Raw genomic sequence first — 26,696 nt, 5'->3', positions numbered from 1 at the left:
GGATCATGCTGAGGCAAATTCAGTTTCATGTCAACACCTGCACAGCAGCTTGTACAAGGTGGTCAGGGTTGATTTTCACATTCAGTCAGCCAGAGGGTTGATCCCATGCATTAACCGCCAATAGAAATAAAGAACCAATTACAACAGTAGAGCCCACATAACTGACACAAGGGACATTTCTGGAGACCCAGCTCAGGTAATCAAGGAGACTGTACCTACATGACACCTACTACATGAGGCCACCATACTAAGATTGGGAATCATAGCAGATCTAATTAATACATAGAAACAAACAGAAAGAGGCAGCAAAAATGAGGAGACAAGGAAACTGGCACCAAATGCAAGAACAGAAGAAATCTCCAAAAAGAGCTATATGATATTACATGAAATAAAGGCAAGCAATTTACCAGATAAATACTTCAAAGTAATGCTTATAAGGATGTGCAAGGAACTCAGTGACAACTGCAACAGCATGGAAAAGGACATAAAAACCATAAAAAAGAACCACTCAAAAATGAACAATACCACATCTGACATCAAGAATAACTGGAAGGAGCCCTGGCCGGTTTGGCTCAGCGGTTAGAGCGTCGGCCTGCGGTCCTGAGAGACCCGGGTTCGGTTCCCGCTAAGGGCGCGTACCTCGGTTGCAGTTTGTCCCTGGCCCTGGTCGGTTGTGCGGGTGGCAGCCACTCGATGTGTTCCTTTCACATCGATGTTTCTCTCTCTCTCTCTGTTCCTCTCTCTCCCTCCCACTCTACCTGAACAAAGAATGGAAAAATGTCCTCAGGTGAGGATAATAAATAAATAAATAAATAAATAAATAAATAAATAAAAAGAATAACTGGAAGGAATAAAAATTAGGTTGGATAAAGCAGAAGATTGAATCAGCAACTTGGAAGATGAGGAAGAAAAAAATGCCCAATTAGAGCAGCACACAAAAAATATTTTTAAAAAATGAAAATAGTTCAAGGGAAATTCGAGACAACATAAAACATAACAACATCCACATCATAGCCATACCAAAAGGGAAAGAGAGAGAGCAAGTGATCAAGAACTTATTTGAAGGAATATGACAGAAACATTCCTAGCCTGGCAAAGGAAAAAGAGAAAAACTTAGTAAGCTCAGACAGTCCCAAACAATATATACCCAAAGAGGTCCACACCAAGACCAATCATAATTAACATGTCAAAGTTTAAAGACAAAGAAAACTTTAGAAGCTACAAGATAAAGACAGTAAGTCCCTACAAGGGAGCTCCCATAAGACTGTCAACATATGTTTCAACGAAAACATTTCAGGCAAGAAGGGATTGGCACAACATTTTTAAAGTGTTGAAAAGCAAGGACCTACAACCAAGACTATTTTACCTAGTGAGTGACCCGGCCCGCAGGTCGATCAACGAGGACTCTAGAGGGGGAGTGAGGATGAGGAGAGACAAGAGACACGAAGTGAGTCTATCATTTAAAAATTGAAGGAGAAATAAAGAGCTTCCTGGACAAGAAGAGGGAAAAAGAGTTTGTTACCAACAAGCCAGCATTACAAGAAATGTTAAAGGGTCTAGAAGAAGAAGAAGAAGAAGAAGGAGAAGAAGAAGAAGAAGGAGGAGGAGGAGGAGGAGGAGGAGGAGGAGGAGGAGGAGGAAGAAGAAGAAATAGAATAGTGATACATAATAAAAAATAAATAAAATGGAAATAAATATGTATGTACCAATAACCACTTTAACTATAAATAGCTTAACTGCTCCAATCAAAAGACATAGGGTAGCTTAATGGATAAGAAAGTAAGACCCTTACATATGCTTTCTACAAGAGACCCACAGAATGAAAGATACAAACAAACTAACAATGAAGAGATGGAAAAAGAGATTTCATGCAAAAAACAAAACAAAACAAAACAAAAAAAACCCCAGGTAGCAATGCTTATAACTGACAAAATAAACTTTAAAACAAAGGTTGTAGTAAGAGACAAAGAAGGACACTACATAATGATAAAAGCAATAATCCAACAAGAGGATATAACCTTGTAAACAATTATGCACCCAACATAGGAGCACCTAAATACATGAAGCAAATCTTGATGGACAAAATCTTGAAGGAGAGATCAATAGTAGTACAGTTATAGTAGGAGATTATAACACCCCATTGACATAAATGCATACATCTTCCAGACAGAAAATGAACTAGGAAACTGCAGACTTAAATAACATTAGACCACATGATTTAATTGGTATCTTCAGAGCATTTCACCTCAAAGCAGCAAAATATACATTCTTTTCATGTGCACATGGAACATTTTCTAGAATAGACAACATATTAAGATACAAAAAAGCCTCAGTAAATTTAAGAAGATTGAAAACATATCACACATCTTCTCTGAATATAATGGTATGAAACTAGAAATCAATCATGAGAAAAAAAAGGAAACCACACACAGAGTTATAGAGGCTAAATAACATGTTACTAAATAATTAATGGGTTAACAATGATATAAAAGAAGTAAATAAAAGATAGCTTGAGACAAATGAAAATGAGAACACAATAACTCAAAACTCTATGGGATGCAGCAAAAGCAATCCCAAGAGAGAATTTTATAACATTATAGGCCTACCTCAAGAAATAATAAAAAATCTCAAACAAACAATTTAATTTTACATTTAAAGGAACTAGGAAAAGAAAAAGCAAAGTAAGCCCAAAGTGAGTAGAAGGAAGTTGAAGTAAAGATTAAGCAAAAATAAACAAAACAGAGTCTAAATAAACAATACAAAAGATCAATGAAACCAAGAACTGGTTCTTTGAAAAGATAAATAAGACTGATAAAGATTTAACAAGACTATCAGAAACAAAAGAGAGGAAACCCTAATAAAATAAAATCAGAAATGAATGAGAAGTAACAATTGACACCAAAGAAATTCAAAAGACTGCAAGAAAATATTATAAACAAGTAAATTCCAATAAATTCAGGATGAAATGGATACATTTCTAGAAACATGCAATCTTAAAGAAAGGAATTAGGAAGAATCAGAAAATTTGAATAGACAGATTACAACTATAAAATTGAACTCCCAAGAAACATTAGTCCTGAACTGAATTGCTTCACAGGCAAATTTTACCAAGTATTCAAAGAAGAACTAAAACCTAGCCTTCTCAAACTAGTGCAAAAAATTCAAGAGGAGAAAAGACTTCCAGTCTTTTAATGAGGCCAGCATTATATTAATTACAACACCAGGTAAAGACACTACAAAGAGCCTGGTTGGTGTGGCTCATTGGTTAACCCATGCACCAAGAGGTCACTGGTTTGATTCCCAGTCAGGGATCATGCCCAGGTTGTGGGCCTGATCCCCAGTGGGGGGCATAAAGGGGGTGGCCAATTGATGTTCTTTTTTTCTTTATCCTCACCCAAGGACAGTTTTCCATTTTTTGTTCAGACAGAGGGGGAGGGAGAGAGAGAGAAAAAGAGAAACATCGACATAGAAGGGACACATTGAGTGGCTGCCACCCGCACGACCAACCAGGGTCAGGGACAAACTGCAACCAAGGTACTCGACCTTAGTGGGAACCGAACCCAGGTCTCTCTGGACCGCAGGCTGACGCTCTAAGTGCTGAACCAAACTGGCCAGGGCAATGTTCTTTTTTCATTGATGTTTTTATCTTTCTCTTCCTCTACCTCCTCCCCACCCCCAATATCAAAAACAACAAAAAGACACTACAAAGAAAGAAAATCACACACCAATATTCCTCATGAACATACATGCTGAAATCCTCAACAAAATATTAGCAAAAAAATTTCAACAATTCATTTAAGAGTGGAGGAAAATGGCGGCAGAGTGAATGGAAGCTACACAGATGTTCTCCCAGGACCAAATGGGAATTACAACTAAAATAATGATAAATCTTAGGAAAAAAGGCAACAGAAAAGCAGTGGAACAGGACCACATAATGAGGGACACTGGTAGACTCTGCGGAGGTGCAAGAGGGTGGCAGGCTGGGAACCCATGGACAGCAGTAGTCTGAGCTGTGAGCAGCACCCTCAGGGTTAAACTCCCAAGCCCTCTCCACAGCACAGAGCTGGGACAGAGCACTAAAATAGCCACGCACCTGGGGCTCCTGCAAAGGGAGGGCACACTGAGCTGGAACTCTGTGGGGACATATGGGATTTGGAGGGCACTCAGAGTTTTTGCTGAGTTGTGGTCACAAAGGATGGTGGACAACTTGCTCCTTCCAAGAACTGAGGGGAAAAGGAGCAGCCCCTCCCTCAGAGATTCAGCTTTTTCCAAGTGAGGCAAAGAAATGCAAATTGAGGCTTATTAACAACCTGCCTCTATTCCACCCTCTGAAAATCTTCTTACACAGAACACCAGGGATACATTCCAAGGCCCTGAGTAACTGAGACTACTAGCCTCCAAGCAAAAAATATAACCACACTAAACAAAAATGGCAATAAATAAGTACATTTTAATAATTACCTTAAATGTAAATGGTTTTAATGTTTCGATAAAAAGACACAGAGTAGCAGACTATAAGAAAGCATGACTCACATATATATTGTTTACAAGAGACCCACCTCACAACAGAAGACTCACAGAGGTTGAAAGTGAAGGGATAGAAAAAATCTTGCAAACAAACAAAAAGCAAAAAAAGCTGGTGTAGCAATACTCATATCTGATAAATTAGATTTCAAAATGAAGGCCATAACTAGAGACAAAGAAGGCCAGTACATAATATAGAAAGGATTTATCCAACAGAGAGATATAACCTTGGTAAACATATATGTACCCAATATAGGAGCAGCAACATATATTAAAAATCTTCTGGAGGACTTCAAAGGAAAAATTAACTGCAATACAATCATAGCAGGGGACTTCAACACCCTGCTGACATCACTGGACAGATCATCTAGACAAAATTTAACAAGGAAACACAGACTGTAAATGAAGCACTGGGTAAAAAGGATTTAATAGATATCTAGAGAATTACACCCTGAAACTACAGAATTCACATTCTTCTCAAGTGCACATGGGACTTTCTAAAAATAGACCACATGTTAGGGCACAAACTAAGTCGCTACAAGTTCAAGAGGATTGAAATCCTATCAAGCATCTTCTCAGATCACAATGGCTTGCAACTAGAAATCAATTGCAACAAGAACATGCAAAGACATTTGAACACATGGAAGCTAAACAGCATGTTATTAAACAATGAACGGGTTACCAAGGAGATCAAGGAAGAAATTAAAAACTTCCTGGAAACCAATGAAAATGAACATACAACAACTCAAAATCTATGGGATGCAGCGAAAGCAGTTCTCAGAGGGAAGTTCACAGCACTACAGGCCTACCTCAAGAAACAAGAAAAATTTCTAATAGACTATCTAACCTCACAACTTATAGAAGTAGAAAGCAAACAAAAATAAAACCCCAGAGCAAGTAGAAGGAAGGAAATAGTAAAGATCAGAACAGAAATAAATGACATGGATACGAAAAAACTATTCAAAGGATCAATGACACAAAGAGCTGGTTCTTTGAAAAGATTCCTAAGATTGATTCCTTAGCTAGACTCACCAAGAAACAAAGACAGAGAACCCAAATGCACAAAATCAGAAATGAAAGGGGGGAAATAATAACTAACACCATAGAAATTCACTGGATTGTTAACAAATATTATGAACAATTATACAGCAACAAATTCGACAATCTAAGTGAAATGGACAAATTTCTAGAAACACATAATCTCTCAAAACTGAACCAGGAAGAGAAAGAAAACTTGAGCAGACCAATAACAACAAATAAAATTGAAGATGTAATCAAGGCTCTCCCAGCAAACAAAAGCCCAGGCCTGGACAGCTTCATGGGGGAATTTTACCGAACATTCAAAGAAGAATTAATACCCATTCTCCTCAAACTATTTGAAAAATTTCAAGAAGAATGAAGACTTCCCAATTCATTTTTTGAGGCCAGCATAATTCGAATTCCAAAACCAGAAAAAGACACTATGAAGAAAGAAAACTGCAGGCCAATATCCCTGTTGAACATAGATGCTAAAATCCTGGACAAAATACTAGCAAATCAGATGCAGCAATACATCAAAAAAGTCATTCACCATGACCAAGTGAGGTACATCCCAGGGATGCAAGGTGAGTACAATATTTGCAAATCAATAAACGTGATACACCACATAAACAAAATGAAAGATAAAAATTATATGATCATATCAATAGATGCTGAAAAAACATTCGACAAAATCCAGCACCTATTTTTGATAAAAATGCTCACCAATGTGGGAATAGAGGGATCATATCTTGCCATAATAAAGGCCATATATGAAAGACCTACAGCCAACATCATACTCAATGGGCATAAACTAAAAGCATTTTCCTTAAGAACAGGAACAAACAAGGATGCCCACTTTAGCCACTCTTATTTATCATAGTACTGGAAGTCTTAGCCACAGTAACAGACAGGAGGAAAAAATAAAAGTGATCCAGATTGGAACGAAGGAAGTGAAACTCATTATTCGCAGATGACATGATATTATACATAGAAAATTTCAAAGACTCCATCAAAAAATCTACTAGACTTAATAAATTAATTTGGCAATGTAGCAGGATACAAAATTAATGTCAAGAAATTGATGGCATTCATATACACCAATTAATAATTTACAGAAAGAGAAACTAAAAAAACAATCTCATTTACCATCGCAGCAAAATAATTAAAATACCTAGGCACAAACCTAACCAAAGAAATAAAGAACTTATTCACAGAAAACCACAGGACATTGAAAAAAGTAATAGAGAAAGATATAAAAAGTGGAAGCACATACCTTGTTGATGAATTCAAAAAATTAACATCATTATAATGTCCATACTACCCAAAGAAATCTATAGATACAATGCAACTCCCATCAAAATACAAATGACATACTTCACAGAACTAGAACAAATACTTCAAAAGTTCACATGGAACCACAGAAGGCCCTCAATAGCCACAGCAATCTCAAAAAAGAAGAACAAAGTTGGAGGGATCAATTACCAGATTTTAGGTTATACTACAAAGCCACTGTAATCAAAACAGCCTGGTACTGGCACAAGAACACGCAGATAGATCAATGGAACGGAATAGAGAACACAAAAATGGACCAAGACAATATGCTGAATTAACATTTGACAAAGGAGCAACAGCATACGGTGGAGTAAAGGCAGCCTCTTTATTTTTTGTTTATTTTATTTTTTCCATAATGTGAGCAGTTTACTTTACATTCTTAGTAAGGCTGAACAAAATACTTGTTTTTCATATCAAATAATTATCAAATATCCTAAAATATAATTTTTAAAATTAATTTATTTTTGTTACAGATGTTTCTCCTTTCCCCCCCACTGATTCCCCCCTCCCCCTCACTCCCAATCCTGTCCCCAGCTTTGTTGTCCATGACCTTTGTTTATGCATACATTCATATAAGTTCTGTGTTTTATCTCTCCCCCACCCCCCCTCTTCTGGGGATTGTCAGTCTGTACCCCACTTCAATGTCTCTGGGTCTACCCCATTCCTCAGACTATTATGTTCATTATATAAAAAAATAAGTGAGATCATATGACAATTGTCTTTCTCTGTTTGGCTTGTGTCACTTAGGATAATACTTTCCAGGCCCACCGATGTTGTCTCAAAGGATAAGAAATCTATCTTTCTCACAGCTGCATAGTACTGCATTGTGTATATGTACCACTGCTTTTTTATCCATTCATCAACTGATAAACATTTGGGCTGTTTCCAGATCTTAGCTATTGTAAATAGTGCTGCTACAAACATGGGGGTACCTACATTCTTTCTGATGGGTATTTCAGGCTTCTTAGTATATATTCCTAGAAGCGGGATCAAATGGAAGTTCAATTTTTAATTTTTTGAGGTAACACCATATTGTTTTTCATAGTGGCTGCACCAGTCTGCATTCCCACTAGCAGTGTACTAGAGCTGCCTTTTCTCCACACCCTAGCTAACACTTGTTTGATGATTTGTTGATGGTGGCCATTCTGACAGGTGTGAGGTGATATCTTATTGTTGTTTTAATTTGCATCTCTCTGATGATTAGTGATGTTGAGCATTTCTTCATATGTCTCTTAGCCACTTGTATGTCCTGTTTGAAGAGGTGTCTATTTAGGTCCTCTGCCCATTTTTAAATTTGTTTCTTTGTTTTCTTTTTGTTGAGTTGTGTAAGCACTCTCTGTATATTGGAAATTAACCCCTTATCTGATATATCATTGACAACAATGCTCTCCTATAGAGTGGGTTGCTGTTCCATTTTGGTGGTTGTTTCTTTTGCTGTGCAGAAGCTTTTGAGTTTGATGTAGTCCCATGTGTTCATTTTCTCCTGTGTTTCTGTTGCCTTAGGTGATGTATCAGTGAAAATTCTGCTACATATGATGTCTGAAATTTTGTTGCCTACAGTTTATTCTAGGATTTTTATGGATTCATAAGTCACATTTAAGTGTTTTTTCCATTATGAGTTTATTCTTGTGTATGGTGTATGTTGGTGGTCTAGTTTCACATTTTTGCACTTAGCTGTCCAATTTTCCCAGCACCATTTATTAAAGAGGCTGTCTTTACTCCACTGTATGCTCTTGCCCCCTTTGTCAAATATTAATAGAGCATATTGCCTTGTGCCCATTTCTGGGTTCTCTGTTCTGTTTCACTGGTCTATCTGCCTGTCCTTGTGCCAGTACCAGGCTGTTTTGATTATAGTGGTTTTGTAGTATAATCTGAAATCTAGTAATGTGATCCCTCCTACTTTGTTCTTCTTTTTCAAGGTTAAGACAGCCTTTTTAATAAATGGTGTTGGGAAAATTAGACAGCTACATGTAAAAATAAAATAAAATAAAACTAAACTATCAACTTACACCATATACAAGAATAAACTCAAAATGTATAAAACAGTTAAATGTGACTTATGAATCCATAAAAATACTAGAAGCAACTGTAGGCAACAAAATTTCAGACATCATACGCAGCAGAATTTTCACTGATACATTACCTAAGGCAATATAAACAAAGGAGAAAATGAACACATGGGACTACATCAATCTCAAAAGTTTCTGCACAGGAAAAGAAACAACCATCAAAATGGAAAGGCAACATACACTATGGGAGAGCATAATTGCCAATGATACATTAGATAAGGGGTTAATTTCCAAAATATATTGAGTGCTCATACAAGTCAATGAAAGGAAGACAAAGAACCCAATTGAAAAATGGGCAGAGGAACTACATAGACACCTCTCCAAACAGGACATACAAATGGCTAAGAGACATATGAAGAAATGCTCAACATCTCTAATCATCTGCAAGATGCAAATTAAAACAACACTGATGTATCACCCTACACCTGTCAGAATGGCCACCATCAACAAGTCCTGAAACAACAATTGTTTGCAAGGATGTGGAGAAAAGGTGACTTAGTACACTGCTGGTTGGAATGCAGACTGCTGCAACCACTATGGAAAACAATATGGTGTTACATGAAAAAATAAAAAATGGTATTACCATTTGACCCAGTGATCCCACTTCTAGAAATATACCCTAAGAAGCCTGAAACAGCATTCAGGAAGAATATATGTACCCCCATGTTTGTAGCAGCACTATTTCCAATACTTAAGATTTAGAAACAGCCCAAGTGTCCATCAGTAGACGGATGGGTAAAAAAGAAATGGTACATATACACAATGGAGTACAATGAAGCTGTAAGAAAGAAAGATCTCTTATCCTTTGAGACATCATGGAGGGACCTGGAAAGTATTATTCTAAGTAAAACAGAGAAAGACAAGTATCATATGATCTTACTTATATGTGGAATATAATGAACATAACAATCTAAAGAACAGGGTAGTTCCAGAGATATGGAAGTAGGATGCAGACTGACAATCCCCAGAAGAGGGGATGGGGGTGGAGAGATAAACCACAGAACTTATATGCATGTATGCATGACTAATGGACACAGACAACAAAGCAGGGGACAGTGTGGGAATGGTGGGAAGGTGGTTGTCAATGGAGGAAAAGGGAGAAACATTTGTAAGTAAAATAAATAAAGAAATTAATTATAAGGAAAGATCACTTATCATGTTTAAGTGGGTTTTATTCTGCGTATGCAAAGTTGGTATAATATTTGCAAATCAATAAATGTGATACATCACTTATACACAATGAAGGATGGAAATCATGTGATCATATCAATACATGTAGAAAAAGCATTTGATAAACTTCAACATACATTTATGATAAATATTCTTAGCAAAATGGGAATAGAGGAAACATACCTCTACATAATAAAGGCCATATATGACATACCTACAGCCGACATCATGCTCAGTGGGTAAAAACTAATAATGTTCTCCCTAAGATCAGGAAAAATACAGGGATATCTGCTTTTCCTACTGTAATTCAGAAGAATACTTAAAGTACAGCCATAGAAATCAGGTAAGAAGAAGAAATAAATGATATCCAAATTGAAAAGGAGGAAGTAAAACTGTCATTATTGTAAGAGGACAAGCTATTATACATAGAAAATATACATAAATAATCCATCAAAAATGACTTGATTTAGTAAGTGAATCCAGCAAAGTAGCAGGATACAAAATTATATACAAACATCAATGGCATTTGTGCACATCAATAATGAACTATCAGAAAGAAGAATTAAGAAAACAATCTCATTTATTATTGCAACAACAACAAATATAAGTTATCTAGGAATAAATTTAAACAAAGGTGCAAAAGATTGTACTTGCAAAATGTTAGGATACTCAAGGATACTGAGGAAGATACTAATAAGTGGATATCTATACCATGTTCATGGAGAGGAAAGATTAACATCATTAAAATGTCCATACTACCCAAAGCCATCTACAGATTCAGTGCAATTCCTATTAAAATACCAATAGCATATCTTACAGATTTAGAAAAAATATTCCAAAATTTTATATGGAAACACAAATGACCATGAAAAGCTTCAGCAATTTTGAAAGAGAAAGAGAGAGTTGAAGGTATCACACCACCTGATGCTAAATTGTACTACAAAGCCATAGTCTCAAAACAGTATGGTAATGGCACAGGAACATTCATATAGATTAATGAAACAGAACAGAGAGCACAGAAATAAACCCATGCTCTTATGGTCAATTATTATTTGACAAAGGAGGCAAGGACATACGATGGGGTAAAGAGAGTCTCTTCAATAAATGGTGATGGGAAAATTGGACATATACATGCAAAAAATAAAACTAAGTCCACCAACTTACAACATAGACAAGAATAATCTAAAAATGGATTAAAAACTTAACAGTAAGCTGCAAAACCATAAAAATCCCAGAAGAAAACAGAGCACGTCAGATATTTATTGTAGCAAACATTTTTACTGGTATATTTCCTTGGGCAAGGGAAACAATATAAAAAATAAAAAATGGAACTACATCAAACTAAAAAGCTTTTTTACAGCAAAAGAAACCATCAACAAAATGACAAGGGATCCCACTGAATGGGAGAATATATGATACATCCAATAAGTGGTTAATTTCCAAAATATATAAAAAACTTATACAACTTAACACCAAGAAGTCAAGCAACCAATTAATTAATGGGCAAAGTACTTGAATAGATACTTCTCCAAAAAGTACATACAGATAGGCAATAGAATATAAAAAAATGCTCAGTGTCACTAATCATCAGAGATACGCAAATTAAAACACAGTGAGATATACCCTCATGCCATATTGACAATGGCTATCATTAATAAATCAACATCTCTTATCCTTTGAGATGACATGGAGGTTCTTGGAAAGTATTATGCTAAGTGAAATAAGCCAGTCAGAGAAAGACAAGTATCACATGATCTCACTTATTTGTGGAATACAATGAACAAAATAATGTGATGAACAAAATAGATCCAGAGACAAAGAAGTAGGGTTCATACCAACAAACTTCAGAGGAGGGGATGGGAGGAAGGAAGAGATAAATTAAAGAACTTATGCATATAAGCATAACCAATGCACATAGACAACAATGCTGGGTAGGGGGTGGGCGGGAACGAGTGGAGGGTGTCAATGGAGGTAAAAGGAGAAACATCTGTAACAAAAACAAATTAATTGAATAAAAAAATTATCAAACATGTGCTGATGAGGATGTGGAGAAAAAGGAAATCTCATACACTGTTGGTGGTAATGCAGACTCGTGCAGCCACTGTGGGAAACAGTATGGGGGTTCCTCTAAAAATTAAAAATGTAACCACCTTTTGACCCAGCAATCTCACTTCTGGGAATATATCCAAAGAAACCTGAAACATTAATTCAAAAGAATATATTTACACCTATGTTCATTGCAGTGTTATTTACAATAACCAAGATATGGAAACAGCCAAAGTGCCCATCAGTAGATGAGTTGATAAAACAGCTGTGGTACATTTACACAATGGAATACTACTTGGCTGTGAAAAAAGAAGGAAATATTACCTTTTGCAACAACATGTATGGACCTGGAGATTATTTTGCTAAGTAAAATAAGCCAGTTAGAGAAAGACAAATACCATATGATCATACTGGTATCTAATGAACAAAATAAACTGATGAACAAAATAGAAATAGAAGCATGGATACATGCAACAGACTGAGCTGTCAGAGGGGAGGGAGTTTGGGTAGTTGATTAAATAAGGTGAAACAAAAACATGTATATCTCATAGACACAGACAGTAATATGATGATAGGCAGAGGGATAGGAGGGTGGAGGTGAGCAAAGGGGGAAAAAATGAGGATCTAAAGAGACTTTGCTCTGGGCAATGGATCCATGATGCAGTGTGCAGATGATGATTTATTGAGTTGTACTCTTGAAACCTGTATGTTTTTTTCAAATCAATGCCATCCAATAGATTCAATTAAAAACAAAGGACTGTAAAATAATATTAACAACTATATGCCAACAAACTGGACAATTTGAATAAAATAGATACATTTCTAGAAACAATGTTCTAAAACTGAATCAGGAAAATAATAAAATCTTAATAGACATATTACAACTAATGAAATTGAAGCAATAATAAAAAACAAAACAAAACTCCCAACAAACAAAAGTATTGGATTGCATGACTTAACGTGAATTTTATCAAACATTCAAAGAAGAACTAATACCTATTTTTCTCAAACCATTCCAAAAATCGCAAGAGGAGAGAACACTACCAAGCTCACTTTATGAAGCCAAAATTATCCTAATTCTAAAACCAGATGAAGAGACTACAATGAAAGAAAATTATAGGCCAATATCCTTGATGAGCATAGATGCTAAAATTCTCAACAAAATATTAGCAGACCGGACCCAGCTATACATTAAAAAGATTATACACCATGATTAAGTGGGATTTATTCTGGGGATGCAAGGTTGGTATAATATTTGCAAATCAATAAAAGTGATACACCACATAAACAAAAGGAAGAGTAAAAATCACGTGATCATATCAATATATGTAGAAAAAGCATTTGATAAAATCCAACACCAATTTATAATAAAAACTCTCAGCAAAGTATGAATAGAGGGAACATGCTTCAATGTAATAAAGGCCACACATGACAAACCTACTGCCAACATCATACTCAATGGGCATAAACTAAAAGCATTTCCTTAAGATCAGAAACAACACAAGGATGTCCACTTTCACCACTCTTATTCAACATAGTACTGGAAATCCTAGCTTTAGAAATCAGAAAAGTAAAATAAACTAGTCAGAGAAAGACAAGTACTATATGACTCCACTTATATGTAGAATCAAATGAACAAAATAATCAATATAGAAACAGACTTACAGATATCTAGAGCAGAGTGACAGCTGTCAGAGGGAAGGACATGGGGGCTGGGGTAAAAAGATGAAGGGAATAAGTAAAAAAACAAACAAAAAGAAACCTTTCATAAGCACAGACTTCAGTATGATGCTTAAACGAAAGTGAGGTGAAGGGAGGTAGAAGAGGTAAAGGGGATAATAAATTATAATGGAAGAAGACTTGATTTGGGGTCGTGAACACACAATACAATATAAAGATGATGTACTATAGAATTATATTCCTGAAACTTGCATAGTTTTATGAACCAATGTTTCCTCCTTAAATCAATTAAACAAAAAACTTCATGTTTAATTACTCCTTTTAGATCCATAGGTTTTTTCGGGCTAGAGGTGGAGATGTAAAACACCCACTGCTCATTTTTTAAAAGAAGACAACAATTTACTCTTCAAAGTTTAGATAATATTTTTAAGAAATTTGTCTTTGTAGTTGGTAGAATTTTGGAGCTGGAAGAAAAAGATAATCAATTCAATTATTTCTTTTTTTTTTAATCCTCAGCCAAGGACATTTTTGCATTTATCTTTACAATTATTTCATTTTTATAGAAGAGAAAACAAGCTCAGAGAGGTTACATGACTTGCCTAAAGGGAAAAATGGTCAATGGCAGCATTAGAAGGTCTCAATTTTTCTGACTCCCAGGTGCTTTCTTGCATTTTTAACAACACAGTTTACACTGACAAATATCATTAGAAAAAGCTAAACAAGTTTGATTTTAAAAATTTATTTCTGCAAAGAGTAAGGTGTGAGAGAGAGAGAGAGAGAGAGAGAGAGAGAGAGATGGAGAGATGGACAAGTTGCCTCCAATACACGCCTTGACCAGGGAATGAATGAACCTGCAACTTGAGTATGTGCCCTGGGCAGAATTGAACCCACTTCCTTTTTGGTGTACAGGAGATGCTCCAACTAAGTGAGCTACACTGGCCAGAACTAAACAAATGTTTAATTGAATCATTTTCCCACAGAATTGGTATTGTGCTCAACTAGTGACTTTTGGGCTTTAAACAAGTGCCGTTTGAAACCCAACCTTGCGTACAGTGAAAATATGAAGATGATTTCTCTTTCCTGGAAATTTTAGCTTGTTTGAGATGCAAACAAAAGGACTGCTAGGTTGCCCAAAGCACATGAAAAGCATGTCAGTGCAGGCTCCTGATTGACCTACCCTTCTGGGTCTCTGTGGGTCTCATTAATTTGATGTGCTTCGCTTCTATGACAATAGAACATTTGCCTAGTCAATTACTTGCACCTGCATTTCTCAGCTTGTCACATTTCTCCTCTCCTTTAGGGTCTGGAAATAACTGGGAAAGAAAAGCTTTGTTGAAAGGAGACACTACCAGATTTGTTTTCCCTTTGCACCCAATAGAAGGATGTAGATTTCCCTCAAATAAATGAAGGTGAACTTATTCTTTTAAAATATAAAAATGTTTTTATTGCAATATATGGAAACATCCAAGTCTTTTAAATTAAAAAAAAATTTTTCAGTTACAGTTGACCTTCAATATTATATTGGTTTTAGTTTACTGTGAACAACCAGTCTGAACAACAGGCAGACTCTTTGGTATCATTTTCAGTTATCTCTTTCTGGCTTTTTTTGGTAATATTTATTTATTTTCATTAATTTATTTTTGTTACAGATATTTCTCCTTTTTCCTGCCTAGACACTCTCCTCCCCACCCCTCCCTCCCCACCCCCCACTAGCATTATTCTCTATATCCATTGGTTACATTCTGAGCCGTACTACTTTCTATGTCCCTGGGTCTATTTTGTTCATCAGCTTATTTTGTTCATTATATTCCACAAATAAGTGAGATCATGTGGTATTTGCCTTTCTCTGATTGGCTTATTTCGCTTAGCATAATGCTCTCCAGGTCCCTCGATGTTGTCTTAAAGGATACAAGATCTTTCTTTCTTATAGCTGCACAGTATCCCATTGTGTATATGTATCACAGCTTTTTTTTTTATCCTCACCCGAGGACATTTTTCGATATTTTGTTCAGATAGAGTGGGAGGGAGAGAGAGAGAGAGAAATATCGATGTGAAAGCGACACATCAAGTGGTTGCCACCCACACGACCCAACCAGGGCCGGGGACAAACTGCAACCAAGGTACGTGCCCTTAGCGGAAACCGAACCCGGGTCTCTCCGGACCACAGGCCGACGCTCTAACTGCTGAGCCAAACCAGCCAGGGCTGTATCACAGCTTTTTTATCTACTCATCTACTGATGGACACTTGGGCTGTTTCCAGATCTTAGCAATTGTAAATAGTGCTGCTATGAACATCTCTGATTGGTGTATCAGGCTTCTTAGGGTATATTCCTAGAAGTGGGATCACTGGGTCAAATGGCAGATCAATCTTTAATTTTTTGAGGAATCACCATATTCTGTTCCATAGTGGCTGCACCAGTTTGCATTCCCACCAGCAGTGTACAGAGAACCTGGAAATTGACCCAAGACAATATGCTCAATTAATATTCGACAAAGGGGGCAAGAGCAAAAGTAGAGTAAAGACAGCCTCTTTAATAAATGGTGTTGGGAAAAAAGAACAGTTATGTGCAAAAAAAAAAATTAGACCACCAACTTACACCATACACAAGAATAAACTCAAAATGGATAAAATACTTATATGTGACTTGTGCATTCATAACAATCCTAGAAGAAAATGTAGGCAACAAAATTTCAGACATCATAAGCAGCTGGATTTTTTTTTTCATCCTCACCTGAGGACATTTATCCATTTTGTTGTTGTTGTTGTTGTTCAGATAGAGTGGGAAGGAGAGAGAGAGAGAAACATCATCGTGAAGGGGACACATCGAGTGGCTGCCACCTTCACGACCCAACCAGGGCCGAGGACAAACTTCAACCGAGGTACATGCCCTTAGTGGGAAACGAACCCGGGTCTCTCCAGACCGCAGGTCAATACTCTAACCGCTGAGCCAAACTGGCCAGGGCTGAAATTAATTTTTTTACAATTTTGGTTGACATGTTTTATTTTATTTTTTAAATTTTTTATTTATTAATTTGTTTTTGTTACAGATGTTTCTCATTTTTCCATCACTGACACCCTCCGCCCCATCCTCAGCTTTGTTGTCTATGTTCATTGGTCATGCATACATGCATGTAAGTTCTGTGGTTTATCTCTTCCCCCACAAACACCCCACCTCTGAGGCTTGTTAGTTTGTACCCCACCTCCATGTCTTTGGGTTAATTTTGTTCGTCAGTTTGTTTAGTTCATTATATTCCACAAATAAGTGAGATCGTGTGATATTTGTCTTTCTTTGCTTGGCTAGTTTCGCGTAGCATAATAGTCTCCGGGTCCTTCCATGCCATCTTAAAGGATAAGAGATCTTTCTTTCTTACAGCTGCATAGTATTCCATTATGTACACGTACCACAGCTTTTTAATCCACTCACCTACTGATGGACACTTGGGTTGTTTCCAGATCTTAGCTATTGTAAATAGTGCTTATGCAGCTGAATTTTTACTGATACAATGACTAAGGCAAGAGAAACAAAGGAAAAATTAATACATGGGACAACATCAAACTTAAAAGCTTCTGCACAGCAAAAGAAATAAGCTTCAAAATGGAAAGGGAACCCACTATATGGGAGAGCATAATAGTCAATGATATATCAAATAAGGGATTAATTTCCAAAATATATAGAGTGCTCATACAACTAAACAAAAGAAGACAAAGAAACCAATTAAAAAATGAGCAGAGGATCTAAACAGACACCTACCAAACAGGACATACAAATGGCCAAGAGATATATGACAAAATGCTCAATGTCACTAATCATCAGAGAGATGCAAATTAAAACAACAATGAAGTATCACCTCACACCTGCCAGAATGGCTGCCATCAACAAATCATATTTTTGGCTTTTTAATGGAGGTCTTTTGTTTTTCTCCACACAGAAGATAAGCAATGCAATTTCTCTAAGCTTAAATGTGGTAGACCAATATATACTACTAATTCTAATATTTTTAAATATCTGCTATTTGGATGTTTGGAAGAGTTTATACTAAATATAGAAAATACCAACTTTCCACAAATAGGACTTGTCCTAGCTGCCACAGAAAAATCAGCCCAATTCAGCTTCTATTTCAGACTGATGTTATCAATTATATATTTCTTAGAAATAAAAAAAAAAATTGTAACCCCTTCACTTTTCCATATGGGGAAAGTGTTATAGTAAAAATAAGGAATAGTAAAAACTAGATTTTCTATTTTAATATTATGTTACCGGAAAGTCAGAATCTCAATATTTCCTTTGGTCTTATAAACCATTTGACGTTCCCTTATGTAAGCATTACATTTGGCTCTACTTTAGTAAAAAAATTTTACTATGAAAAAGGAAAGAATTTTCTCTTAACTTGGTTTTCCCACTCACATGTTATTTACTTAGAACTTAGCGTTTGCTTTTTAAAATCTATTATTTCCTCTTTTTCCTGACATTTTGTAAGTTGCGTTCCTCTACTTGTGTTCTTAATTGTATTCTCCTCAGTCTCCTTGAATTGGTATAACAGATATTTATTGAGCTCGAAGTAAGTAAACACCACCACACTATAAAAAGTTAGAATTATTTCTTTCCATTTCATGGACAAAAAACTGATCTTGAAAACTTAAGTAGCTTGTGCAAAATCGTAAATGGAGTAAGTGACTGAGTTGAGACTTAATCCCAAGACTAACATAAAGGCCTAAACTTCTATCTGTGGTGCTAAACTATCAATTCTGGTTCTCCCATCATCCCTCTCCATTATATTATTATTTTTTTTATTTTTAATTTATTTTTTGGTTACAGATGTTTCTCCTTTTTTACCCCATTGGCACCCCTGTCCCCACCCCACACCTGCCCCGTCCACGGCTTTGTTGTCCATGTCTATTGGTTATGTATACATGCATATAGGTTCTGTGGTTTATCTCTTCCCACCCCCACCCCCTCTTCTGAGGGATGTCAGTCTGTGCCCTACTTCCATGTTTCTGGGTCTATCGTATTCCTCAGACTGTTATGTTCATTATATTCCGTATATAAGTGAGATCATGTGGTATTTGTCTTTTTCTGCTTGGCTTATTTCACTTAGGATAATACTTTCCAGGTCCCTCCATGTCATCTCAAAGGATAAGAGATCTTTCTTTCTTACAGCTGCATAGTACTCCATTGTGTATATGTACCACTGCTTTTTTTTCCATTCTTCTACTGATGGACACTTGGGCTGTTTCCAGATCTTAGCTATTGTAAATAGTGCTGCTACAAACATGCGGGTACATATATTCTTTCTGATCAGTGTTTCTGGCTTCGTAGGATATATTCCTAGAAGTGGGATCACTGGGTCAAATAGAAGTTCAATTTTTAATTTTTTGAGGTAACACCATAGTGTTTTCCATAGTGGCTGCACCAGTCTGCATTCCCACCAGCAGTGTACTAGAGTCCCCTTTTCTCCACACCCTCGCCAACACTTGTTGTTTGATGATTTGTTGATGGCGGCCATTCTGACAGGTGTAAGGTGATACTTCATTGTTGTTTTAATTTGCATCTCTCTGATGATTAGTGATGTTGAGCATTTCTTCATATGTTTCTTAGCCACTTGTATGTCCTGTTTGGAGAGGTGTCTATTTAGTTCCTCTGCCCATTTTTTAATTGTGTTCTTTGTCTTCCTTTTGTTGAGTTGTATGAGCACTCTATATATATTGGAAATTAACCCCTTATCTGATATATCATTGGCAATTATGCTCTCCCATATAATGGGTTGCCTTTCCATTTTGATGATTGTATCTTTCGCTGTGCAGAAGCTTTTGAGTTTGATGTAGTCCCATGTGTTCATTTTCTCCTTTGTTTCTGTTGCCTTAGGTGATGTATCAGTGAAAATTCTGCTGCGTATGGTGTCTAAAATTTTGTTGCCTACAGTTTCTTCTAGCATTTTTATGAATTCATGAGTCACATTTAAGTCTTTTATCCATTTTGAGTTTATTCTTGTGTAGGGTGTAAGTAGATGGTCTACTTTCATTTTTTTTTTTTTTTTTTTGCATGTAGCTGTCCAATTTTCCCAACACCATTTATTAAAGAGGCTGTCTTTACTCCACTGTATTCTCTTGCCCCCTTTGTCAAATATTAATTTAGCATATTGCCTTGGGTCCATTTCTGGGTTTTCTGTTCTGTACCACTGGTCTATCTCCCTGTTCTTGTGCCAGTACCAGGCTGTTTTGATTGCAGTTTCTTTGTAGTATAACCTGAAATCTGGTAATGTGATCCCTCCAACTTTGTTCTTCTTTTGCAAGATTGCTGTGGCAATTCAAGGTTGTTTTTGGTCCCATATGAACTTTTGAAGTATTTGTTCTAATTCTGTGAAGTATGTCATTGGTATTTTGATGGGGATTGCATTGAATTTATAGATTGCTTTGGGTAATATGGACATTTTAATGATGTTAATTCTTCCAATCCATGAACAGGGTATGTGCTTCCATTTTTTTATATCTTCCTCTATGTTTTTTCTCAATGACTTGTATTTTTCTGCGAATAGGTCCTTTATTTCATTGCTTAAGTTTATTCCAAGGTATCTTAATTTTTTTGTCCACAATGGTAAATGGGATTGTTTTCTTAGTTTATCCTTCTGAGAGTTCATCATTGGGGTATAAGAATGTCATTGATTTTTTACATTAATTTTGTATCCCTCTAATCTTCCAAATTCATTTCTTAAGTCTCGTAAATTTTTGATGAAGTCTTTAGGGTTTTCTACGTATAGTATCATGTCATCTGCGAATAATGACAGTTTCACTTCCTCCTTTTCAATTTGGATCCCTTTGATTTTTTTTCTTCTTGTCTGATTGCTGTGGCTAAGACTTCCAGTACTATGTTAAATAAGAGTGGCAAAAGTGGGCATCCTTGTCTTGTTCCTGTTCTTAAGGGAAATGCTTTTAGTTTTTACCCATTGAGTATGATGTTGGCTGTAGGTCTTTCATATATGGCCTTTATTAGGTCAAGATATGATCCCTCTATTCCCACATTGCTGAGCATTTTTATCAGAAATGGATGCTGGATTTTGTCAAAGGATTTTTGGCATTTATTGATATAATCATGTGGTTTTTCTTTTTATTTATGTGGAGTATCCCGTTTATGGATTTTTGAATATTGTTCTAGCCTTGCATCCCTGGGATGAATCCCACTTGGTCATGGTGAATAACTTTTTTGGTGTATTGCTGGATCTGATTTGCTAGTATTTAGTTCAGGATTTTGGCATTTATGTTCATCAGGGATATTGGCCAGTACTTTTCTTTCTTTATAGTGTCATTTTCTGGTTTTGGAATTAGAATTATGCTGGCTTCATAAAATGAGTGTGGAAGTCTTCCTTCTTCTTGAATTTTTTGAAATAGTTTGAGGAGAATGGGTGTTAGTCCTTCTTTGAATGTTTGTTAAAACTCCCCCATGAAGGCATCAGGGCCTGTGCTTTTGTTTGCTGGGAGAGTCTTGATTACTTCTTCAAGTTCTTCTGTTGTTATTGGTCTGTTAAAGTTTTCTATCTCTTCCTGGTACAGTTGTGGGAGACTATGTGTTTCTAGAAATTTGTCCATTTCGCTTAGATTGTCGAATTTGTTGCCATATAATTGAGTAGTTGTTAACGATCTTTTGTATTTCTGTGGTGTCAGTTGTTATTCTTCTCTTACATTTCTGATTTTGTGTATTTGGGTTCTCTCTCATTTTCCTTGGTAAGTCTAGCTAAGGGTCCATCAATCTTGTTGGTCTTTTCGAAAAACCAGCTCTTTGTTTCATTGATCCTTTGAATTGTTTTTTTTGGACTCTATCTTGTTTATTTCTGCTCTGATCTTTACTATTTCCTTCCTTCTACTTGCCCTTGGCTTTTCTTTTTGTTTGCTCTCTAGTTCTTTAAGTTGTGAGGTTAGATAGTTTATTAGTGATTTTTCCTATTTTTTGAGGTAGGTCTGTAGTGCTATGAACTTTCCTCTCAGAACTGCTTTCGCTGCATGCCATCGATTTTGTGTCGTTGTGTGTTCATTTTTATTGTTTTCCAGGAACTTTTTAATTTCTTCCTTGATGTCCTCGGTAACCAATTCATTGTTTAATAACATGCTATTTAGCTTCCATGTGTTCAAATGTCTTTGCATGTTCTTATTGCAATTGATTTCTAGTTTCATGCCATTGTGATCTGAGAAGATGCTTGATTTGATTTCAGTCTTCTTGAACTTTAGTTTGTGTCCTATCATGTGGTCTATCTTTGAGAATGTCCCATGTGCACTTGAGAAGAATGTGTATTCTGTAGTTTTGGGGTGTAATTCTCTGTAGATATCTATTAAATCAATTTGGTCGAGGGCTTTATTTAGAGTCTCTGTTTTCTTGGTAATTTTTTGTCTAGAGGATCTATCCAGTGACGTCAGCGGGGTGTTGAAGTCCCCTGCTATATTGTATTGTTATCGATTTCGCCTTTGAAGCCTTCTAGAAGATTTTTAATATATTTTGGTGCTCCTATATTGGGTGCATATATCCTTATCAAGGTTATATCTTCCTGTTGGCTAGATCCTTGCAATATTATTTAGTGGCCTTCTTTGTCTCCAGCTATGGCCTTCATTTTGAAATCTATTTTATCAGATATGAGTATTGCTACCCCAGTTTTGTTTCCTTTTCGTTTTCTTGGAAGATTTTTTTTTCATCCCTTCAGTTTCAACCTATGTTAGTCTTTTGTTGTGAGGTGGGTCTCTCGTAAACAACATATAGATGAGTCATGCTTTCTTATCCAATCAGCTACTCTGTGTCTTTTTATTGGAGCATTCAATCCATTTACATTTAAGGTGATTATTGATATGTACTTATTTATTGCCATTTTTGTTTCATGCAGTTATATTTTTCTTCCTATTTTTCCTGCTAATTACAGCAGTCCTTTTAACATTTCTTGCAGTGCTGGTTTGGTGCTAATGTATTCCCTTAGTCTTATTTATTTATTTATTTTTGGTCTGGGAAGCTCTTTATTTGAGCTTCTATTTTGAATGATAGCCTTGCTTGGTAGAGTAGTCTTGGGTTCAGATTCTTGTTTTTCATGACCTTGATTACTGCATGCCATTCCCTTCTGGCCTGTAGTGTTTATGTTGAAAGTCAGCTGAGAGCCTTATGGGGTTTCCTTTGTAGGTAACCTGTTGCTTCTCTCTTGCTGCTTTTAGGATTCTCTCTTTGTCTTTAATGTTTGGCATTTTAATTACTATTTCTCTTGGTTTGGGCCTGTTTGGGTTCTTCTTACTTGGGGCTCTCTGTGCTTCTTGAACTTGAATGCCTTCTTCCTTCACCAAGTTAGGGAAGTTTTCTGTCACTATTTCTTTGAATATATTCTCTAACCTTTGCTCATTTTCTTCTTGTTCTGGGACTCCTATGATGCAAATATTATTACATTTCCCATTGTCCCACAGTTCACCTAAGCTGTCTTCCTGTTTTTTAATCATTTTTTTCCTATTGGTTTTCTGATTGGTTGATTTTTTTCTACCCTGTCTTCTAATTCAGTGATCCGGTCCTCAGCTTCTTCTATTCTGCTTTTTAGACCTTCCAATGTGTTCTTTATTTCTGAAATGTCATTTTGATCTCTTCTTGGTGGTTTTTAATTTCCAATTGTTTTATTTTCAGCATCTCTATTTTCTTCCTCATGCTGTTGAGCTTCCTCAAGATCATGGCTCTGTATTCTAGCTCTGTTAACATGTCTAACTGCTCCACATTCATGTCATCTTTGGTGGAGGTCTCTTATACTTCCATTTGGCTTTTGTTTCTGTGTTTCACCATTTTGGCTATCACAGTGGGCTTTGGTGCCTGTCAAGTTTTTCCTGTGGGTGTTGTTCTGCTGTTTGTGGCTCCCTCTCCTGGGTTTAGATGCGGGGGAGGACTCACATTAAATACCACTGCCAAGTCTTACTTTCCTGGTTAAAGTTGCTAGCCCAGGAAAGGTACTGTTATCCTCTAGCTTTTTGCCTGGAGGCTAGCAGTCCGGGTTACTTGAAGAGTTTTGTGTTGTCAGTTGATTGAAAAACTCCCTCAGGTGCTTAGAGTAAGGGATTTCCCAAGTGTGGGGCAGGTGGTGGTTGTTTATGGGCCTCCATTAGCATTTCAGAGGCCCACAGTGTTGGATCTCTGAAGGAGGGGCTGCTGCCTCTTCCCAGATCCCTGGGAAGGAGCAAGATGGCCATAGTTCTGCATGTTCGCAACTCAGCAAAATCTCTGAGTGCCCTCCAAATCCAAATGTCCCCACACAGTTCCAGTTCAGTCTGTCCTTCCTTGCTGGAGCCGAAGTGAGTGGCTGTGGCTTTTTTAGCCTCTGTCCAGGCTCTGCGCTGTGGAGCCACTTGGGAGTTTAACCTGAAGGCGCTTCTCCCAGCTAAGACCGCTGCTGTCTGTGGGCTCCCAGCCCCCCTCTCATGTCTTCGCAATGCTACCAGTGTCTAGTCAGTGTCCCTGGGTATATGGTCCTCGCAAGCTGCTTTTCTGTTGTTGTTTTTTTTTTTTTCCCATCGATTTGTCTCTGTTATAGTTGTAATTCCAGTTTGGTTCTGGGAGACGGTCTGTGTTGTATGTCTTCTTTGGAAAAGTGTCTATTCAGGTCTTTTGCCCATTTTTTAATTGGATTGTTTGTCTTTCTTTTGTTGAGTTGTATGAGTACATTATATATTTTTAAAATTAAACCCTCATTAGATGTATCATTGGCAAATATGTTCTTCCATACAGTGGGTTCCCTTTTCTTTTTGATGTTGGTTTATTTTGCCGTGTAGGCTTTTTAGTTTTATGTACTCCCATTTGTTTATATTTTAGTGTTTTTCTTGTCTTAGACAATATATTGGAGAAAATTGTGCTATGTGAGGTGACTGAGATTTTGCTGCCTACATTGTCTTCTAAGATTTTTATGGTTTCACAACTTACAGTTAAGTCTTTTTTAAGTTTATTTTTGTGTAAGGTGTAAGTTGGTGGCCTATTTTCAGTTTTTTTTTATTTGTTTGTTTGTTTGTTTTTTTTCATGTAGCTGTCCAATTTTCCCAATACAATTTTTTGAAGAAACCCTCTTTACTCCATTTTATGCTCTTGCCTACTTTGCGAAATATTAATTGAGCATAATGGCTTGAGTCAATTTTAGGGTTCTCTGTTCTGTTCCATTGATTTGTATGTCTGTACTTGTGCCAGTATCAGGCTGTTTTGATTACAATGGCTTTGTGGTATAACCTGATATCTAATATTGTAATCTCTCCAACTTTGTTCTTTATTTTTTCAAGATTGCTGTTGCTATTCAGGGGCTTTTTAAAAATTTTATATAAACTTTTGGAATATTTGTTCTAGATGTGTGAAATATGCAGTTGGTATTTTAATATGAATTGCATTGAATCTATAGTTTGCTTTGTGTAGTTTGAACATTTTAATGATGTTAATTCTTTGAATCCAGAAACACAGTGTGTTCTTCCACTTGTTTATATCTTTCCTTATCTTTTTTTATCAACATCTTGTAATTTCTCAAGTACAGGTCTTCTTTCTCCTTGGTTAAATTTATTTCTAAGTATCTTAACTTTTTTTGGGGGAAGGTAAATGGGATTTTGTTTTGTTTTCCTTTCTGAGAGGTTCCTTACTGGTATATAAAAATGCCATCAATTTTTGGATGTTAATTTTGTATCCTGCTATATTGCTGAATTCATTTTATTATGACTGGTAGTTTTCTGATGAAGTCCTTAGGGTTTTCTATGTACAATATAATTTCATTTGTGAGTAATGGCAGTTTTACTTCCTCATTTTCAATTTGAATGCCTTTTAGTTTTTCTTCTTGTCTGATCACTGAGGCTAGGACTTCCCATACTATATTGAATAACTTTGATAAAAGTGGACATACCTGTCTTGTTCCTGTTCTTAGTGAAAATGATTTTAGTTTTTCTCATTGAGTATGATGTTGGCTGTAGGTTTGTCATATATGACCCTTATTTTGTTGAGGTATGATCCTCTATTGCCACTTTGTGACAGTTTTTATAAAATATGGGTGTTAGATTTGTCTAATATTTTTCTGTGTCTATTGATGTGATCATGTTGTTTTTATCTTTTAATTTATTTATGTGATTTAACACATATATTAATTTGCAAATATCGTACCAGCCTTGCATCTCTGGGATGAATCCCACTTGGTCATGGTGAATAATTTTTTTGATATATTGTTGGATTCGATTTGCTAGTACTTTGTTCAGGATTTTAGCATCTGTGTTCATCAGGGATATTGGCATGTAATTTCCTTTCTTTGTAGACTTTATCTGCTTTTGGAATTAGAATAATGCTGGCCATATACAAAGAGCCTAGAAATCTTCACTTCTCTTTATTTTTTAGAATATTTTGAGAAGCATAGTTGTCCTTCCTTCATTCCTTCCTTTCCTCCTCCTCCTCCTTCTTCTTCTTCTTTTCTTCTTCCCTTCCCTTCCCTTCCCTTCCCTTCCCTTCCCTTCCCTTCCCTTCCCTTCCCTTCCCTTCCCTTCCCCTCCCCTCCCCTCCCCTCCCCTCCCCTCCCCTCCCCTCCCTCCCTCCCTCCCTCCCTCCCTCCCTCCCTCCCTCCCTCCCTCCCTTCCTTCCTTCCTTCCTTCCTTCCTTCCTTCCTTCCTTCCTTCCTTCCTTCCTTCCTTCCTTCCTCTTCCTTCTTCTTTCTTTCTTTCTTTCTTTCTTTCTTTCTTTCTTTCTTTCTTTCTTTCTTTTCTTTTTGTTATGTATGTTTCTCCTTTTCCCCTCACTAATTTCCCCCCTCTCCCTTCCTCCCCACCCTGTCCCCAGCTTTGTTGTCCATGTCCATTGTTCATGCATACATGCATATAAGTTCTGTGGCTTATCTCCCCACCCCTCT

Source organism: Molossus molossus, unplaced genomic scaffold (genome assembly GCF_014108415.1).
Source record: "Molossus molossus isolate mMolMol1 unplaced genomic scaffold, mMolMol1.p scaffold_m16_p_6, whole genome shotgun sequence".
Lineage (NCBI taxonomy): Eukaryota > Metazoa > Chordata > Mammalia > Chiroptera > Molossidae > Molossus > Molossus molossus.
This window is presented reverse-complemented; position numbering follows the sequence as displayed.